General features: G+C 32.5%; 1 long non-coding RNA gene and 1 other non-coding gene across 6 annotated transcripts in view; both read right to left on the reverse strand.

Annotated features, from left to right (window-relative positions):
* Positions 1-9,124, reverse strand: part of LOC149515340 (uncharacterized) — a 33,500-nt gene extending 24,376 nt beyond the window's left edge. The window contains exons 1-7 of one of the 5 annotated variants that reach the window (XR_016326459.1): positions 7,736-9,122; positions 7,368-7,489; positions 6,767-6,895; positions 6,590-6,688; positions 6,371-6,452; positions 6,208-6,283; positions 2,512-6,123 (exon numbers count right to left, since the gene is read on the reverse strand). This is a non-coding gene — a long non-coding RNA (uncharacterized LOC149515340). The other 4 variants (XR_016326458.1, XR_016326460.1, XR_016326457.1 and 1 more) reach the window with 4 other exon arrangements.
* An 8,729-nt stretch (positions 9,125-17,853) lies between these two features.
* LOC149515342 (small nucleolar RNA R71) lies at positions 17,854-17,960 on the reverse strand. Its single transcript, XR_016327182.1, has one exon. It is a non-coding gene; the product is annotated as a small nucleolar RNA R71 (small nucleolar RNA).
* Positions 17,961-18,893: the final 933 nt, after the last annotated feature.

Raw genomic sequence — 18,893 nt, forward strand, 5'->3', positions numbered from 1 at the left:
ACCTTGATAAGGGAGAGCAATGGAAAAATGTATACATGGCAAAACAAGAAAACTTAAAGCACTTGTTTGAACAAATCAGTATGGTTTCAAATAAGGATATAGAAATGGAAGATACGATCAAAGAGTTGAAAATAAAAGTACAACTAGTTGGGACATACGATCTAATTTGCTAAACTTTCTTGATAAGGCACAAGATTAATATCAGCAGATAAAGAAGTTTCCTTGATAAGCAGTAGATTGTAAGCTTTTATGGATGTAGTCTTAGATCATAATAAGAATTGTTTATTATTAATTGATGTGTGGCAAATTCTTCTTAACGCATCATGTTCATTTTGTTTGTCCATTCATGCATTCATTTGAACAAAACATTAAAATATAATATCCTAATTCATAACAATTGTGGTAATAGAGGATTAAGAATAGCTCACCCATTAAAAATTTTAATTCAGCCTAGTCGCCATTCATACAACACTAGGGCTTAAACAAGAATCATAGAACAAGAACAAGCTAGTCCATTTGAGAGGATGGAAAAGGCTTAAAAAGAACTAAAAGAGGATATTAATAAGATAATGGACATGTTTAAGAATCTTGATAAAGAAAAATTATGAAAAGAAATTTCAGCTTTCAAGAGCAATCGTTAGACATGGTGGATCTTATATACCCTTTAGGGTTTGAGCCATAACTGACCCAACCTTTACAATGAGCCAGAGTGCAAATCCATACCCCCGGAGGATATTCCTATCCTTATATAGGGATGACATTCACACTTGCTTCAAGACAGTTTCAAAATTTTGCTAATCTCATCATGGTAGAAAAACCACTCGAGCCAATCTTGATTCTTGACTTGGATGATCCCCAAAAAAGAGAAAAGCTAAGGATGAAGACATTTGAAAAAGTGAAAGATACTAGTGCCTAGCAGAAAATGAACTTATTAGAACAAATACTTAGAGCCATAAAAGGAATGGATTTTTACAGCTTCATGGATGTAGCTGAGCATTATTTAATCACAGATGTGGTCATTCCACCTAAATTTAAAGTCCCTAAATTTGAAAAATATGATGGCACAAAATGCCTAATGACTCATGTCATTATGAATTGTTGTAAGATGGTAGCACATGTTCATGGCGAGAAGTTGTTGATGCATATATTTTAGGATAGCTATATGGGTTCTGCAGGCAAATGGTTTGTTCAACTAGATAGAATTCATATTCATTCCTAGTAAGACCTCACAAGGGCATTTTAGGTTGGTAGTGTTAGACAAAGTGGAAGACTTTACTTCTTTGACGCTGGAACCAATTTGATAGGATAACCTCATAGTACTTGTCTTAAATCTACTTTTATTTCTAGTAACAATGAAATTCTATTATGGAATTTTAGGTTAGGACATCCAAGTTTTTAGTATTTAAAATATGTGTTTCCCGAGTTATTCATCAATAAGAATCCATCCTTATTTTAGTGTGAAATTTGTGAGTTAGGGAAACACCACCATGCATCATTCCTATCACAATCATATAAAACATCAAGACCTTTTTCTATAATTTATAGTGATGTCTGGGGACTTTCTAAAGCTTCCACACTTAGGAAAAATATGGTTTATCACTTTTTCGATTATCATACTCGCATATCTTGGGGTGTATTTACTAAAAGAAAAGTCTAAGTCTTTGACATGTTTTTTAAAGTTTCATAAAATGATAATGACTCAATTTCAAACAAACATTCAAAATTTTTAAAGTGATAATGAAAAGAACTATTTTAACAAAATCTTAGGGAAATATTGAGTAAAATGACATTGTATACTAAGGTTCTTGTAATGACACTCCTCAACAAGAGTGGCTAAAAGAATAAAAAACAAATAGTTTCTTGAAGTTGCTAGATCCTTAATATTTACAACTGAGGTTCCTAATGCTATGTTTGGACACATGTAAATAAAGGAAAGCAAAGGAAAGGAAAGGAAAAGAAAGGAAATGGTACATGTACACCTTGTTTGGATAGTTAAAATTAATAAAAAAAAAAGAAAAAGAAAAGAATTTTAATAACCATTGTTTGAATAAATAATAAAAAGGAAATGAAATAATTTATTATAATATTTTTTTCAATTATAACCTTTTTTTTTATAAAGTAACATATAATATATAAATATATCTTTATACACCTAGCTTACAGAAACAAATCTTTCTAAATAAAATTAAGCATATTTAATATGATAAAATGTATTAGCTAGTTATTGATTTACTATTAATTTTGTGTTTAATTTAGTCTTTTAATTTATTCTGACAATAATTTGACTTGTTTTATTGTTAAGACCTAGAAAATCATAAATATTTATAAACTATGATGGTATATAAAATACTCATAAAAAATATTATTTTTATAAGAAATATCAGTTATATAATTAAATCTAATGTCATTATAAAAAATACAGATATAATAGTCATTTTATAAAAATAAAATTTTTTCAAATTTCTTTTCCTTAACTTTTGCCCCAAATTGGGGTATTAAAAAAGTGAGGATTACAAGGGAAACAAAAGGATATTGAATTTCCACCTCTTTTTTTCCTTTAAATTAAAAGTTTATTCAAACAAAGGAAAGGTTTTTCTGTTTCCATTACTTTCCTTTATTTTCCTTCCTTTCCTTCCTCTCCCTTCAATCCAAACATAGTGTAGATATTTGTGGGGGAAGGCTACTATTACAACCACTTATTTGATCAATCAAATGCTATCAAGAGTTTTGCATTTCCAAATGCCTTTAGACCTTTTGAAAAAATGTTTTCCCACATTAAGGATTTTGGTCAATATTTCTATAAAATTTTTGGTTATATTGCATTGGTTCACAATGCATTTGTTAGTTATTCTCCAACACAAAAAGATACAAATGTTTTGATCCCATTACAAAAGGGATGTTTGTTACTAAGGATATAACTTTTCTTGAAACAAAAAATATGGTTTTAATCATCATCTTTAAGGGAAAGTGAAAGTGAAGATTCTTTCTTTAACTTTTAGATTGAAATTCCACCTATGATGTCTGTCTCAAATCTAGATCCTATTTTAAAAAAACCAATGTCAAACTCTACTTCATAAATACAAAGGTAACCAAGGAAACAAATATGTTAACCACTAAAAAGAATGGACAACTACCTATTGTGTCATCAAAAACTCACCTAGAATCTAAAATGTGTGAGAAACTAAGTAAAAAAAATTGTGTGTACATTGCTTATTAAAGAAAAAATTCTAATCAAGAAAAAGGAATTCCATTTTACAGCAATCCCAAAGTATAATCCGAGAACATATCATAGTTCTATCAATCCTCCAAGTAAATCCTTATCTAAGTCAAATTCCAAATAGCTTAATCTCTAAATTGAGTCTTTGACTAATTTAGATGTTTGAATTGCTCATAGGAAAGGTACTAAAGCATGTACTAAACATCCCTTGTCTAATTTGTGTCCTTTGAAAAATTGTCTCCCTCTTTTCTTGCGTTTACCTCACAATTATCCAATATAGACATTCCTAAAAAAATGTACAAGATGCTTTCAATATTCCTAAATAGAATGAAGCTGTTCTTGAAAAGATGAAAGCTCTTGAGATGAATAAGACATGGGAAGTAGCGAATTTACTTTAAGGAAAATCTATAGTTGCTTACAAACGGGGATTTACAGTGAAATACAATTCTAATGGCTCCCTAGAAAGATACAAAGTTTGGCTTGTAGCAAAGGGATACAATTAGACATGGTATTGACTATTTAGAAACACTCGCTCTAGTGGCTAAGATAAATATAGTGAAAATGTTATTATCACTTGTAGCAAATCTTAACTAGCCATTGAAACAATTGGATGTAAAAAATGCATTTCTCAATGAAAATTTGGAAGAAGTTTATATGTACTCACTTCCGGGCTTGGTTAATAAATTTGGATCAAATGTGTGCAGGCTAAGGAAGTTATTATATGGACTCAAACAATCACCTAGAACATGGTTTGATTAATTCGCTTAGTTAGTAAAGAAGCAAGGTTACATTAAGGGGCAAACCGATCACACCTTATTCATGAAATTTTCACCAAAAAAGAAAATAACAACATTGATTGTCTATGTGGACGATATAAATCTTGCAGGAGATGACTTGCTGGAAAGCAGGTTCTAGCTTTAGAATTTGAGATTAAGGACTTGGGGGTACTTTCTTGGAATGGAAGTTGCACGTTTCAAGAAAGGCATTGTTGTCTCACAATGCAAGTACATTCTTTATCTTCTAAAAGAAACAAGTATGAGTGGTTGCAAATCGATTGATACTCCACTAGAATACAACTTGAAGATAGAGGAAAATGACAAAAATACTCCTATGAGACATTGCCTTAGCAATTAGTTTGATGAGTCAATTTATGCACTGTCCATACAAGAAACATCTTGAAGCTGTTTATAGGATTCTAAGGTACTTAAAGAGCACTCTAGGAAAAGGGTTATTGTTCAAAAAAATTGAACGGGGAGTTGAAGTTTACACTGATGCTGGTTAGGTCGATTTAATCATCAATAAAAGGCCTACCTTTGAATATTGTACATTTGTCTAGATAACCTGGTTACTTGGAGAAGTAAAAAATAGTGTGGTGGCACAAAGTATGGTTGAGGCAAAGTTCAAAGCTATGGTACATGAGATTTGTGAGATGTTGTGGTTGAAACATGTCCTAGAAAAAACTAAGGAGGCCTAATATTCTCCCTTTGAAACTGTATTGTGACAATAAAGCAACCATCAGCATTGCACACAATCTAGTACATGATAAAACCACGCACGTGAAAATTGATAGGCACTTCATAAAAGAGAAACTTAAAGCTAGTGCTATATGCTTGTTGTTTTTTCCTACAATGCAACAAATAGCAGACATCCTAACCGAGGGACTTCTAAGACCTAACTTTGAGTTTCTTGTCAACAAGTTGGAAATGATGAACATTTACGCACCAACGTGAGAGGGAGTGTCAAAGTTTTTCGGAATTAGTTAAGAAACAAAATGAAATTCCTTATTTTTAGGAATTTGATTTTGTTGTTATCTACTCGAGTTTTTTTATCTTTCTTTTTAAAGTCTAGAGTTTTTTATCTTTTTTTTTATGTGGTTGAATCTATTTAAAATATGTAGCTTAGCATTTTTTTTTTCAAGTGAATAAGAAAACAAAGAATTAACTATTCTCAAAAATTAAAAAAATTCCATCAGAGAAGGGATTCTATTAGATCCTAAATGATTTATGCATTAAGAAAGCAACTTAATCCCCAATGCTTTCCAGACAAAATATAAACCATGCAATAGGTTTTTGTTTTTTTTTTTCAGACTATGAAAGAAGAATTTTTTTTCTGGATAAAATTACAATTATAAGAGAAGTTACAATCATAATCAAGTATTATATCTATATATTATATATCATTGAATAATCAACTAACAAATTAAAAGATAACCAATCAAACCCACATACAATGAGATTTGAACTTAGGACCTCATGGTTCTAAAATCTCCTTCTTGCCACTAAGCGAAAGCCTAGTTGGCCCATACATTAGTGCAGTAGGGTTAAACCTATACATTAGTGGTAGCAACATATTTTGGGACCATAGATAGCATATTCAATTTCTCTCAAAAGATACTTATGAAGGTGTACATAATCCTGCTACACTGCATGAAATAGAAATACTAGGGAGATTTCAAATGCTTATTTAAAGCAGTCTGAATTACTGAAGCCATTTCAGACAAAGATGACTTAGTTCGAAAAATCACTACAAAAGGAGAAAAGGGGGGAACATAGTCCACTGACGAATTTACTGAGCTTGAAAATTAACTATTACAGTAGTGGAATAAAGGCATGCAAATAAAATATTCATAAAGAAATAGAGGATTATCAGATCATCAAGCTTGAAAAATAACTACTGCAGTAGTAGAATAAAGGTAGGCAAATAAAATATTTATAAAGAAATAGAGGGCTTCTCAGATCATCAGACCATAGTCTAATAACAAAATAGTGGTGCAGACTTGAATCCGAAGTATTTTATCATTATTTCCTAACTCAACTAAGAGGTGTCTCAGCTTGGCCTCTACATTAGAATGGACTGGCGTGTTGTAGATCCACTACGCATTTGCCGTAGGTCTCTTATTAATGTTTCTAACAATGTAATCACAACTCAATCAAAGATGATACGGGAAAAAATTTTCATAAAGTTGACCTTGTAAAATTTAAAATACTCACCCTAGAAAAACAGATTCAGCAAATGGTTTCATGATATCTAGATATACTATGCGGACATTCATAGTGGATGAGAGCCCTGAATTTATGTAACACAAATGATAAATTAGGGAAAGGCACAATCATTTAATATAAAAAAGTGAAGATAGTAGTTTCTATTACAGACCTCTCAGAAGATCTAAAACTCGTGTAAAGATCTAAAACTTGGTTAAATGGTCTCATTTAATATCACCTGGAAATGCATTAACCTAAAAATAAATCATATTACTTGGTTAATCATGGATTAAAAGTTCACAGAAATACCAGAGGAATAACAGTAGTAGATGAAATGGACTTACTGGGTTAGGTACCAAAATAAAAAGGCAAAATGCAGAAATGAACTTACTGGGTTGAAGCGTTTAACTTCTTTCTGCTTGAGTTGCGTCTTTTCCTGTATCACCGTCATGTTTCTATCTCTTTGCTCAACCAAAGATTTCATGGTTTGCTTCATTGAAAAGAATTAGCATTAGACTGACTCATAGAAGTTGACAGAGAACTTGAGAGACAAGCAATGGATACTTACATGAGCTTCATTTGCAGGTGTTGAACTACGGAAGAATACAGTGGTTACCTCCATAGCCTGCTCAGGCATATCTAGGCGTAGCTTGAGGCCCATTTCTGAAAAGGCAGACAAAAGAGTCACATGGTCACCCTGCAACAAAAAGTGACATTATGTCATAATCCAGTTACAGTCATTCCAAATACTCCTGGAGTGAAGAAGACGACAACAATAAAAATGTTTTTACAATTGAAACTGGAATATAATAGAAACGTCAAAATAGAAAGGTGAACCATATATCATATATATATATATATATATTAACCTAATGAAGGTGAAGAATTTAGAGAACTAGTGATTGATTTAAAATAGGGTGAGAGCACAATCCTCACATTTAAAGTAGGAAGAAATGAAACAAGAATAAGACGCAGTTTAAATAAATATCAGTAAAACAGGAATTAGAGGACTGTTTAATGGTAAAGCAACGTGAGCCTTAGGTATTTGCATCTCAAGGAAAAATATTGAGCCATCTATTATCTCCCTAATGATCTGCGTTTCACATTAAAATGCAAAATTTATGGAAAGAAATTACAAAATAATATACATATAACACACAGACACAAACCTCGGCAGATGCCAAAAACATCTTTGCTAGTGCTTACTTCACAGAGCTAGATAGTTTCTTTGTAAGCCCAAAATCAAGTAAAATTGGAGGATGTGGGGTTTCCTTGCTGGCGAGGAAATTTCCTTCAAATAAGTTAACAACAAAATTTTAAAAGGAAAAAACTCCTGAGGAAGAAGCATCACATAGATCAGAAATAAACCTGGAGAGAATTATTTTAATAGAGAAATTAAATTGCAAAAGATACATGAATGGTAGATAGACAGATACACAGGCGCATTAATATTAATAGATCATAGGTCATAGTACGAAATGAAAAGCCATTAAAAATCCATCAACATAGAGTTGGCAAGAGAGAGAGAGAGGGATACCAGGAGGAGGATCACCATTAAAAGATCCATCGCCATATATTTCGTGGGCATATGCACGACTGATTTCTTCAACAATTTTTTGTTTGTTAACACCAAAAGGTTCCAAAGATGCAGAGTCATTTGGACGAATTCCATCCATATACTCTGAAATGAGTACACTCTCGGTTGATCGTCATAAAAAGCCAATAGGAATCAAAGTGAGCCTTCGACTGAAGAGGCAACATACACCCTCAAATGAAGGAATAAGCTTCACGTGCTAATCAGATGTAAAGTAAAACTAAAAGGAGGATCAACTCTTCCTCACATGGAGATTTCGTCAAGCAAAATATGTGCTAGAAGTATTGCACACAATTTATTTCTCTACCACATTCAAAGGAGAACCAGACATCATGGTGAAACCTAGAAGTTAAAGGCTAAAGTCAAAGATCTCACTATTGATTGGCATAAGATTTGCTGTATGTCTGATATAAAGATACAGGCAAGGTATCAAAGATAAGCAAGGGTGCTAATAACAATTTTTTGTCTTCTGTGACTCTCAAAGAGGCAACAATTTAAGGAGTCATTATTTGAAAAGAATCTGTCATGTGTTGGAATTACATGTTAGGTCCACAGAGTCCAAAAATCAAAATTATTTCCTTTGCTCGATCTTTCGCACTCCACTACTATCCCCTTTAATTTTCACGACAAATCATGATATCAGAAGGACATTTTTGGATGCTCAGATGATCAAGATCTTAACAATTTACACTAACTTGGATCACAAGCACTCTCGCATACAAATATTCATGTCTAAACATTAACTCAGAATATACCTGAATAACTTCTGGAATCAAAACATTGACACGGTTGGAAGACTTGTTCTCATCATGTGACTTTTTGCAGCCATGATTCTCATCATGAGACTTTTTGCAGCGAAGATTTCTAGACACAGTTCTAGTATTCTCTACAAAGACAAGTGCAATAATAACAATGACAGGAAAACAAAGGGTAAAAAATTGAAATGTTTGAGAATATATTTGCATGACTAGACAGAAGAAGGAATTATGGGAAGACGGACAATTTGGGAATCAGATTTGTCCATTTTCTCTTTTGACCTGGGTATTTTAAAGGCCTAAATCCAGTATTATTATAAAACTTAAGGTGTTCCATTCTCATGAACCCTGATGGTTGGATGCCTAACCACCCCATGGTCAAACAATACTATTAGATATCCACCATACCAACCAACCATAAACAGCCATTGGAACAGCACCGTTCAACTGATGTCACCACATCACTATTACCAATGTTATCTGTGAAAAAACTAAGAAATAAATCAGTGTGAAAATTGAATGTATATTGAAAAACTGCTTATTGAGAATTATATAAGAATTTTAGGTTTATATACAACTAACTAGGGGTTAAACTAAGAAAGTAAATCTTCCTAAAAAACTAATCCTATAATTGAGGAATTGTCTATCCTAGTTTTAAGGATACAAATATTTAATTCTAGAGATACAAATATAAATATACAGATTACAAGATTACAACCAACTATAAATAAGTGTTTTCTCACACTCCCCTCAAGCTGGTGAATAGGTGTTTTCCATTCCCAGCTTGGAAATAATTTCTTAAAACATTGCACTGCTGAGACCTTTAGTCAACACATCTGCAAGTTGACCCTTGGTTGATACATAAGGTGTACAAATCAACCCACTGTCTAGTTTTTTTTTTATGAAATGCCGATCTACTTTAATGTGTTTTGTTCTGTCATGTTGCACAGGATTGTGTGCAATGCTTATTGCAGACTTGTTATCACAGTAGAGTCTCATTGGTCTATCCCACTTGATCTTCAAGTCTTCTAGGATAATCTTTAACCATAATAGTTCACAAATTCCTTGAGCCATTGCTCTGAACTTTGTTTTAGCACTTGATCTTGCCACCACATTCTATTTTTTACTCCTTTAAGTCACAAGATTACCACCTAAGAAAGTGCAGTATCCTAAGGTGGATCTTCTATCAGTTACTGAACCTGCATAATCAGCATCTGTATATGCTTCTAGAACTAACCCCGAATTTCTTTTGAATAAGAGACCTCTCCTAGGATTGGCCTTCAAATAGTGCTATATATGGTAGACAGCTTGTAGGTGCACTTCTTTAGGACTATGCATAAATTGACTTACCACACTCACAGCATATGCTATATCAGGTCTAGTATATGCAAGATAAATGAGTCTTCCAATTAATCTTTGGTACATCTCTCTATTTACAGCAATATCTTCATTAGCTTTTCCAATTTTATGATTAGGCTCTATAGGGGTATTTCAAGTTTACATGCAAGCTTCCCAGTTTTCTTTAGAAGATCTATCACATATTTCTGTTGTGAGATGAAAATACCATGCCGTGAGTGAGCTACTTCAATTCTTAGGAAGTTCTTCAATCTCCCTAGCTCTTTTATCTCAAATTCTCTAGCCAAACACTGTTTTAGAGATGTTCTCTCTTTTTCATCATCTCCAATTACAATTATATCATCAACATACACTAATAGAACTGTGACTCTCCCTGAATCAAAGTGCTTGATAAACAATGTGTGATATCCTTGACTCTGTTTATATCCCATTGCTAGCATCACTTTGGCAAATCTCTCGAACCAAGCTCTAGGAGATTGTTTAAGGCCATATAAAGCTTTTTTCAGCCTGCATACTTTGTTTGCTTCTAGATGACCTCCAAATCTCGGTGAAACCTTCATATATATTTCTTCTTCCAAATCACAGTGTAGAAAAGCATTCTTTACATCAAATTGTTGAAGCTGCCAATTGTAATTTGTAGCCAATGATAACAAAATCCAATTGTATTCATCTTGGCAACTGGAGCAAAGGTTTTCTGGTAATCCACTTCATAGGTTTGAGTGTAGCCCTTAGCCATTAACCTGGCTTTATACCTTTCAATGGTACCATCTACTTTGTATTTTACAGTGAAAACCCATTTACACCCCACTGGATTTTTTCCTTTAGGCAACTTTACCAGTTCCCATGTCTGATTTTCCTCTAAGGCCTCCATTTCTCACTGATAATGCCTCGGATAATATAGTTGAAACAAAAATAGTGTTTAGGCTCACAAGAAAATTTTTGTGGGATGGTGAGAATTTTTTAAATGACATAAAATTAGAAATTAGGTATAGTGGATGCTTAGTACATTCTCTGGTTCCTTTCTTAATGGCAATAGGCAGATCATAATCACTAGTTATAGTTTTAAGAGATTCATGCTCATTTTGAGAAACAGAGTAAAAAACTGTAGTTACCTCATTTTCAGAGTTCAGATCAGGTTCTTGGATTGGAACTGGTTTAGGATTTGAAACTTTTCTTCTTGAGTACACTTGTAATTCCTTCATAGAATCAAGAACAATATTATCCTTTGTCACATCTTCCATATTTAGAATGGATTCAGACTCAAATTTTGTGTTTGACTTAGGCTAAACAAAAACAGGTTTCGACTCAGAAGAATTAATGGGTGTAAATGTTGAAGAAGGGGGCAAATCAAGCAAAAAGAGGTCTTTGTCCTTATCTTCCATGAATGAAGTCTCCCTCTAAAGATAAGGTTGAGTAAAAAATGGTTTATTTTTTTCAAAAGTGACATCTACAGACACATAAAATTTTTTTGGTAGGAGGATGATAGCACTTATAACTTTTTTGAGTTGAAGAATACCCTACAAAAATACACTTAATCGCTCTTGGATGCAACTTTCCCCTGTTATGACTGTGAACATGAACAAATGATGTACAACCAAATATCCTAGGTGTGAGATTGTTTGTGGTATTAAGGTTGGGATAAAATTGTAAGAGTACTTCCATAGGAGTTTTAAATCCCAAAACCCTTGAAGGTAACCTATTTATAATATGTGTGGTAGTAAGAATAGCTTCCCCCCAGTAAAATTTAGGTACATTTGCTTGAAAAAGAAAGGCTCGGGTTGTGGCTAGTAAATGGCTATTTTTTCTCTCTGCCACTCCATTCTGCTATGGAGTATTAACACAAGTGACTCATAGATAATCCCTTCTTTTTGGAAATAGGTAGATAGACTCTAATTGAAGTAGTCTCTTGCATTATCAAACCTAAATCTCTTGATTCTCACTCTAAATTAATTTTGGATCATGTTTTGGAAGTTTAAAAACACACTATTCACATCTGATTTAGATTTAAGTAAAAAAACCCAAAAGATCCTGGTACAATCATCTATGAATGAAACAAACCATCTCGCATAAAAAATATTAAGAATTGTAGAGGGACCCTAAATGTCACTATGAATCAAGTAAAAGGGAGTAGAACTTCTTTTGTTATTGATTGAAAAAGACACACGTCTATGCTTTGCAAGTTCGCAAACATCACAATGAAAATTTTCAACATTTAATCTTTTGAACAAAGAAGGAAACATGTTTTTCAAGGTTCCAAAAGAAGGATGTCCAAGACAAAAATGATAAAGTCAGATTTTATCTTTATTGGAAGATTTTTCAGAAAAAAATGACAAAGGTAAACTATTCTTGATACTACTTGTGTTATTTGATGTCTCAAAATAGTATAGTCCTTCCTTCTCCTTAGCAAGTCCAATCATCTTCCCCAAACTCTGGTCTTGAAATTCACAATAAGAGGGATAAAAAGTTACTTTGCAATTTATATCTCTGGTAAGTTTTTGTATAGATATCAGATTAGTAGACAATCTAAGAACATGAAGAATATTTTTGAGAACAAACGAGGGATTAACTTGAACATCTCCTAATCCTGCCACTGTGGTAAGTGAACCATCTGCAACAACAATTTTCTTATTACTAAGACAAAGGTTATATGTACTAAACTTTTGTGAGGAATGTGTCATGTGATCTGTGGCTCCTGAGTCAATGACCCAAGAACTCGTAATAGGCTTAGCTGAGACATTTAATCCATGAGAATTGGAAGCTTTACCTGAACTAGAAACCTTACCCAAAGAACATACCATATTAGGCTTTTCAAGGATTTTTAATAAGTTTCTCAGCTTTTCAATCTCTTTCCTGTCGAACTCTCCTTGTTTCTGAAACATCTGTAGTACTTCAGTAATTTTTTCAGTTAACATTTCCTCAAATTGGGTGGTAGTGATATCTTTATTTGAAAGGGTTCGGTAATGAAGGCCTAAACAAGATTCGACAATGAAGGCTAAAAATTTTGCTTCCCAAGAAGAGCCTAAAGCTCTAATACCATGTGAAAAAACTAAGAAATAAATCAGTGTGAAAACTGAATATATATTGGAAAACTGCTTATTGAGAATTATACAAGAATCTTAGGTTTATATACAACTAACTAGGGGTTAAACTAAGAAAGTAAATTTTTCTAAAAAACTAATCCTATAATTGAGGGATTGTCTATCCTAATTTTAGGGATACAAATACTTAATTCTAGAGATACAATTATAAATATACAAATTACAAGATTACAACCAGCTGTAAATAAGTGTTTTCCCACATTATCATTAGCATTATGCTCATACCAAAAAATTTTCATTTGTCACTGCTTTTTAACCGGCATTAGTATTATTGCCAACAATTATATTACCAGTTCATGCACCAACTCCACCTGCAGTGCAATTTCCAGAGCCATTTTAAACCCAAATGCCACGATTCCCTACTGTCATTGAAAACAACATTAAAGCTTCCATTACCAGTTCATTCGGTAATACCACTGATGCATCACCAACGACTAACAAGCCCTATTAATCTATTAATTCACTGAAAATCATAGTAGATGTGGAAATATAGAAATTTGAAAAAAGATTTTCTTTCCCATCATATCAAATTTCTTCTTGAAGACTAGCCCAAATTTCACAACTGTAATAACTTCTTCATCTCGGTGAATTTACAGTGGGAATAATCTAAATAAAAAAGAACATCTTTTTTCCCCCAATTACATAAATCAGGTGTACAGCAAAATATGTTAAAATAGTGCACACCAGCTTCATTATGGAAATCAAGCTCTTTAGGGGCTTCTTTGCACCATTCATCTATAATTGGACTAAAGTTAATATTACGGTTCTGCCCAAGCTATGCAGTCAACAATCAACTTTGTATTCTTTAAGTCCTGCAAAATCGCAGCATGCCCAAAAAGCATATAATGACCGCAACTCTTATTTTCATCCCAACATTTTAAAAGCCAAAGCTTGTAAAACCTCCAATATGATTGCTTTGATGCCCTCAGGCTGAGCTTTAACCACCACCTCCTGCCTATTGATTAATGTCGCTCGATGGAGTTGTGCAATCTACAGAGAATGAAAGATGTCATCATTTATTAGCAAACTTTCAAGGAAATACTTTTAATTTTTCTTTGGGGAACAAAGGAACAGAGCTATGGTCCTTACCGACGCTATTGCCAAAGGTTCTTCCGTAAAATCTGCAAAGAGATCATCCATGGTCATGCCAAACTCTTTTTGTATAGTCTCACAAACCTGTGCAAATAAAAATTAGCACTCAGTCAATAAGTGCATAGGGCAGGACTAATAGGAACACAGACAAAAACAATCATCTATAAATTTTCCTTCAAAAATTAGATATGTATAGAATCTATTGAAATTACACAAAATAAAATTCATCTTCACCATTCTTTAAGTTACTCCTCGGTTGATTTATCCTCATCTTAGTTTGAATTTATTACTGCTATCTTACCAAAGCCACTTGAGACCATCTAATGCACCAAGCTACGTCTTGTATGGCCTTTTTATGGAATTCTAAATCTAACCTTAGCATGAAATTAATTTTCTTTCTCTATCCAGCATTGTGGCCTGCAGGAAACTATGTCAGTCTTTATCCTTATTCAAACCAAAAAGAGTTAGTGTCTTTTATGGATTCAAAACGCTCCAAATTACATGTAAATCAAAATTTCTAAAATAAAAAATTACCAACGATATACTAATAATTACTTTAAAAAATTTACAAGATATGGCTTTTAATCAAACAAAATGGAGAAAATGGATGAATGTGGCTGAAGCGAACTAGTTTGAACATATTGCAATGATTTCTCAAAGCCATTCCCTTATAACTGAGACCCAGTTTTTACCAAGCTAATAATTTTCGAAATACAAGTTTATCTGTACAAGAAAAAGCACTTGGAAACCGGGTTATATATCCACTCATGGGGGTATATATGTATCAAATTTATAAGAACATCCAGTCTTTATGCTGCTTATGGTGATTAAAATCCAATTAACAAGGACAGCTTCCATATCATTGGTTGGCAGACTATTGTATTAATTAGTCATCAGTCATCACCGTAAGAAACTTTGTAATACTTAGGGTAAATGCACTACATAGTGGAATCATATGATAGTTATAACCTAAAACTCATTTGATTCAACAATAATAAAAAGTGCAAGAAAGGAAAACTAAGATGTTTGCCAACTAGATTAATTGGGCAGACAAGCAATCTAAGAGAGCCTCTAAACCAAGAAATCCTATTCATCTTGTTCATAGTGAGAGACATAACATAGGATAAGATATTGATCTCCGAACATCATCTAGAGTTATTGATAATTCTATGAAATAGAGTTATTTTCAATGCTTAAATGAGTTTGTTTTGTTTTGTTTTTGGTCAAATAAGCTTTTTTTTACTCCTAATGTGCTAAATTTGTTGTTTTGTAGGAAATTTTGAAGAAAAGATTGAATCTTGGTGAATATGGAAGAATCTTGGAGTTTTTTTATCAATTTTGGATGATTCTTGGTACATTTGGAGTAATCTTAGACTGCTCTTAATTTGTTCTTGTTGATTCTTGGAAATCTTAAAGTTGGAGTGATAAATTTACAACTAGTCTTGCCAAACCTATTGGAGTTAGAATTGATGAATCTTGTTAAAAATTTCAAAAAATACATGCAAGAATTGTGTAAGGGATGTTTGACTATGTTAGGGATAGATGTGTAATTTCAAGTTAAATGCAAGTCTATAGTGTTTTATGTAAACGTGTATAAATAAGATTACTGATGGATGACATGGTAGTAAGTTGCTTCTTATTGCCCAAGAGAGATGATTTGGAGGTTTATGTGGCATGATGACTTAGAAGTTCTGTCCATATTGAAAAAAGTCCAAATCACCCTTAGTAATCCTAGTTCAAGAAGGTTTTCCTACTTTGACTTGGAAATCCCATATTGACTTGGAATTCCTGCCTTGACTAGGGTGAGCACTTGTTTATCTTACTTTAAAGTTGGTTTTTCCTGAGTTGATTAAAAAATCCTATTTTGAATGGATATTCCTATTAATGATAAGATTTGCATGAAGATAGAAGAGCACTATAGAAAAAAGGTCAGTACATAAGGAGAAAATAACTCAAAATTTTACTTTTTTCTTCTCCAAGAACTTTTCAACTAGAAGCATAAGTCCAAGAGCAAAGAAATTAATCTAAAGATTTAAGCACAAATCAAGAAAAGTCTAAAAGTTACTAAAACCTAATCCAAGTTAGAGTTCTTATTCAAGATGGCTACCAAGGGTTTAAAAGAAATTACAAAGTATTCTTTTCTCTTAAAAAAAGCACTAGCCACCACCTATTTATCCTTTTAACTTTAGAATTCTTTGTATTCTTGTTCTATAAATAGCCATCTTAGGCATTAGGAAAAATCGTAGTTGGAGTGACAGGTCAATCTGTAATAATAACTTTTTTATTTTTTTTTTAAGTTTTTATTATTCTTAAGCTTTTCTTTACTGCAATTTAAGTTGTTCAAGTTTATTTTTAGTTTTCAAGACAAACTAAGCTTCAATTTTCAAGCTTAAGTTTCTATTCTTAGTTTGTTAATTCAAATCAATTTAAGTTTATGCAATTTTTTGTTGTTTCTTTTTAATTTGATACCTAAATGTTTTAATTAATCAAGTTTAGTTTGGTTTCCACATTAGTGTTTTGGTATTGATTTAATTTGTTATTATCTAAGTCAGCTAAAAACATTAATTTGGTTATATTGCATATTCTTACATTTAATTAAGTTAATTTGTTTAAATTGCATGCTACTTAGGTTGTTTAGATTAGTTTTGGTTTTAGTTCAATTTAAAGCATATAAAATTTATTTTTTGGTTGTTGTTAGAGTGCTTTTGCATGATTATTTGTTTAGTTTACTTTTGCATGATTAGGTTTTTATTATACATTATTACTTTTATTTATTATAAGTACTTTTGCATACTTTAGGTTTAATTTCAAGGTCTTGCATAATTTAAGTTTTGATTAGATTAATTTAAGTTGGTGAAATCTTAATGTACTCAGTTGCTTACTGTTTGCATTAGTTTAGATTTAATTTCATCTTAATTTATTGTTATTGCATGTTTTTAAGTTTAATTGCATTATTTAAGTCTTGTTTTGATTAGTTTACATAGTAATTGCTTTCTTATTCTAATTTATCTTCCATTCTTATTCTAATTTCTTCGAATATAAGTAAAGGTAAGGCAACTTCAATGCTTGATTCACTTTATTTACAATCCTCATAGGAATGACACTTTACTTATTTTATATTACTTATTTTGATTCTATACACTTATAGATCCTCAATCAAGTTTTTGGGGCCACTATCGATGATTATTGTAGTTGGTTCAATATTGATACTAAACATCTTTCTTATAATTTAGAGTTTATTTTTCTTTTTTAATTTATTAGATTCTTCTTATGTTGCATGCATAGAGCTGAGAGTTCTAATTTAGTACCCTTAGATAAAGAAATTAAGAAAACTCTTAAAAAGATAAAACAAAAAAGGTTAAAAATCAAGCAACTCTTAAGTAATCAATAGCTGAACAACAAGAGAATCAAATAACATTGAAGGACTATGATGTCTTACAATTAGATGGCTTTCAACCTAGGATTAAGAGGCCTGCCATTCAAGAAATAATTTTGAATTAAAGCCATCTATCATTAACATGATTCAGAATTCAACCCAATTTAGTGGGTTACCCAGTGATGACCCTAATTTACACTCACCTAATTTCTTTTTGGAAATTTGTGACACTTTTAGGCATAATCGTGTTACTGATTATGTCTCTTTTCTTTCAAAAACAAGGCAAAGAGCTGGCTAACTTCTCTTCCTTCGTATTCTATCACTATATGAGATGACCTTTTCCAAAAGTTTCTAACAAGATTTTTCCTGCCAACCAAAACCACTACGATAAGGAATGACATCACTACATTCCAACAATTTGAGGCCAAATCCTTATTTGATGTGTGGGAGAGATAGAAGAAGTTATGGAGAAGATGCCCACACCATGATTTACCCAAGATGTTGTAAGTCTAAATTGTCTATAATGGGCTAGTGATGTAAGCTAGAACAACCATAGATGCTCCTACTGGTGGAACTTTGATGAGTAAATCAATTGATGAGGCATTTAACTTGATAAAGGAGATGGCCATGAACAATTATAAATGGTTTAATGAAAAGGCAATTCTAAAGAAAACAGCTGGGGTATACGAACTTGATGCCTTAATCGCCCTTACTTCCCAAATTGCTACCTTAGCTAAAAAATTTGATTGTTTAGGAACCAACTCTATAGCCAACTATGATCAAACCATACAAAGTCCCTTTGCCTTGTGTGATATTTTTAGGGGGAACCATTCTCAAGATAGGTGTCCTATTAGAATCGAATATATCCAATTTGTTGCTTAACCCAAACAACAATTTAACCCATACTAAAACACCTATAACCAAGGTTGGCAACACCATCCAAACGTTTCTTGGTGTAATAACCAAAGGCAAACATCTACTTACCATTATAAACTGATTCATCTGCCTGGTTTCCATCAACCACCACCTTTCACACCTTAAGAAAAGAAACCTTCCATGGAAAAGATGTTTACCCAAATCCTACAAAACCATGTAGCCTTTATTAAAAACCTTGACATGCTAATGGGTTAACTTGCAAGTGCCCTCACAAACCAACCCTAAGAAACCTCATTTAGCACTAATGAACAAAACCCAAAAAAGTAAGAGAAGGAGTAACACAATTCCATTATCACCCAAGATGAGGAGCTGGATGGTGTTGTAGGGAAAATTAATTATTATGATGAATTTGATGATGCGAAACTTGTTTTAGTGATCATGCCTAGTTTTGTCAAGCTTCTTGAAGAAAAAGTAGAGAAAATTGAAGGGGATCCATGTGAAGATGAAATAAAAGAGGATTCAAGTGAAAATGAGCTTGAGAAAGAAGG

Source organism: Durio zibethinus, chromosome 13, assembly GCF_047325235.1.
Source record: "Durio zibethinus cultivar Kanyao isolate XHJ-2024 chromosome 13, ASM4732523v1, whole genome shotgun sequence".
Taxonomy (NCBI): Eukaryota; Viridiplantae; Streptophyta; class Magnoliopsida; order Malvales; family Malvaceae; genus Durio; species Durio zibethinus.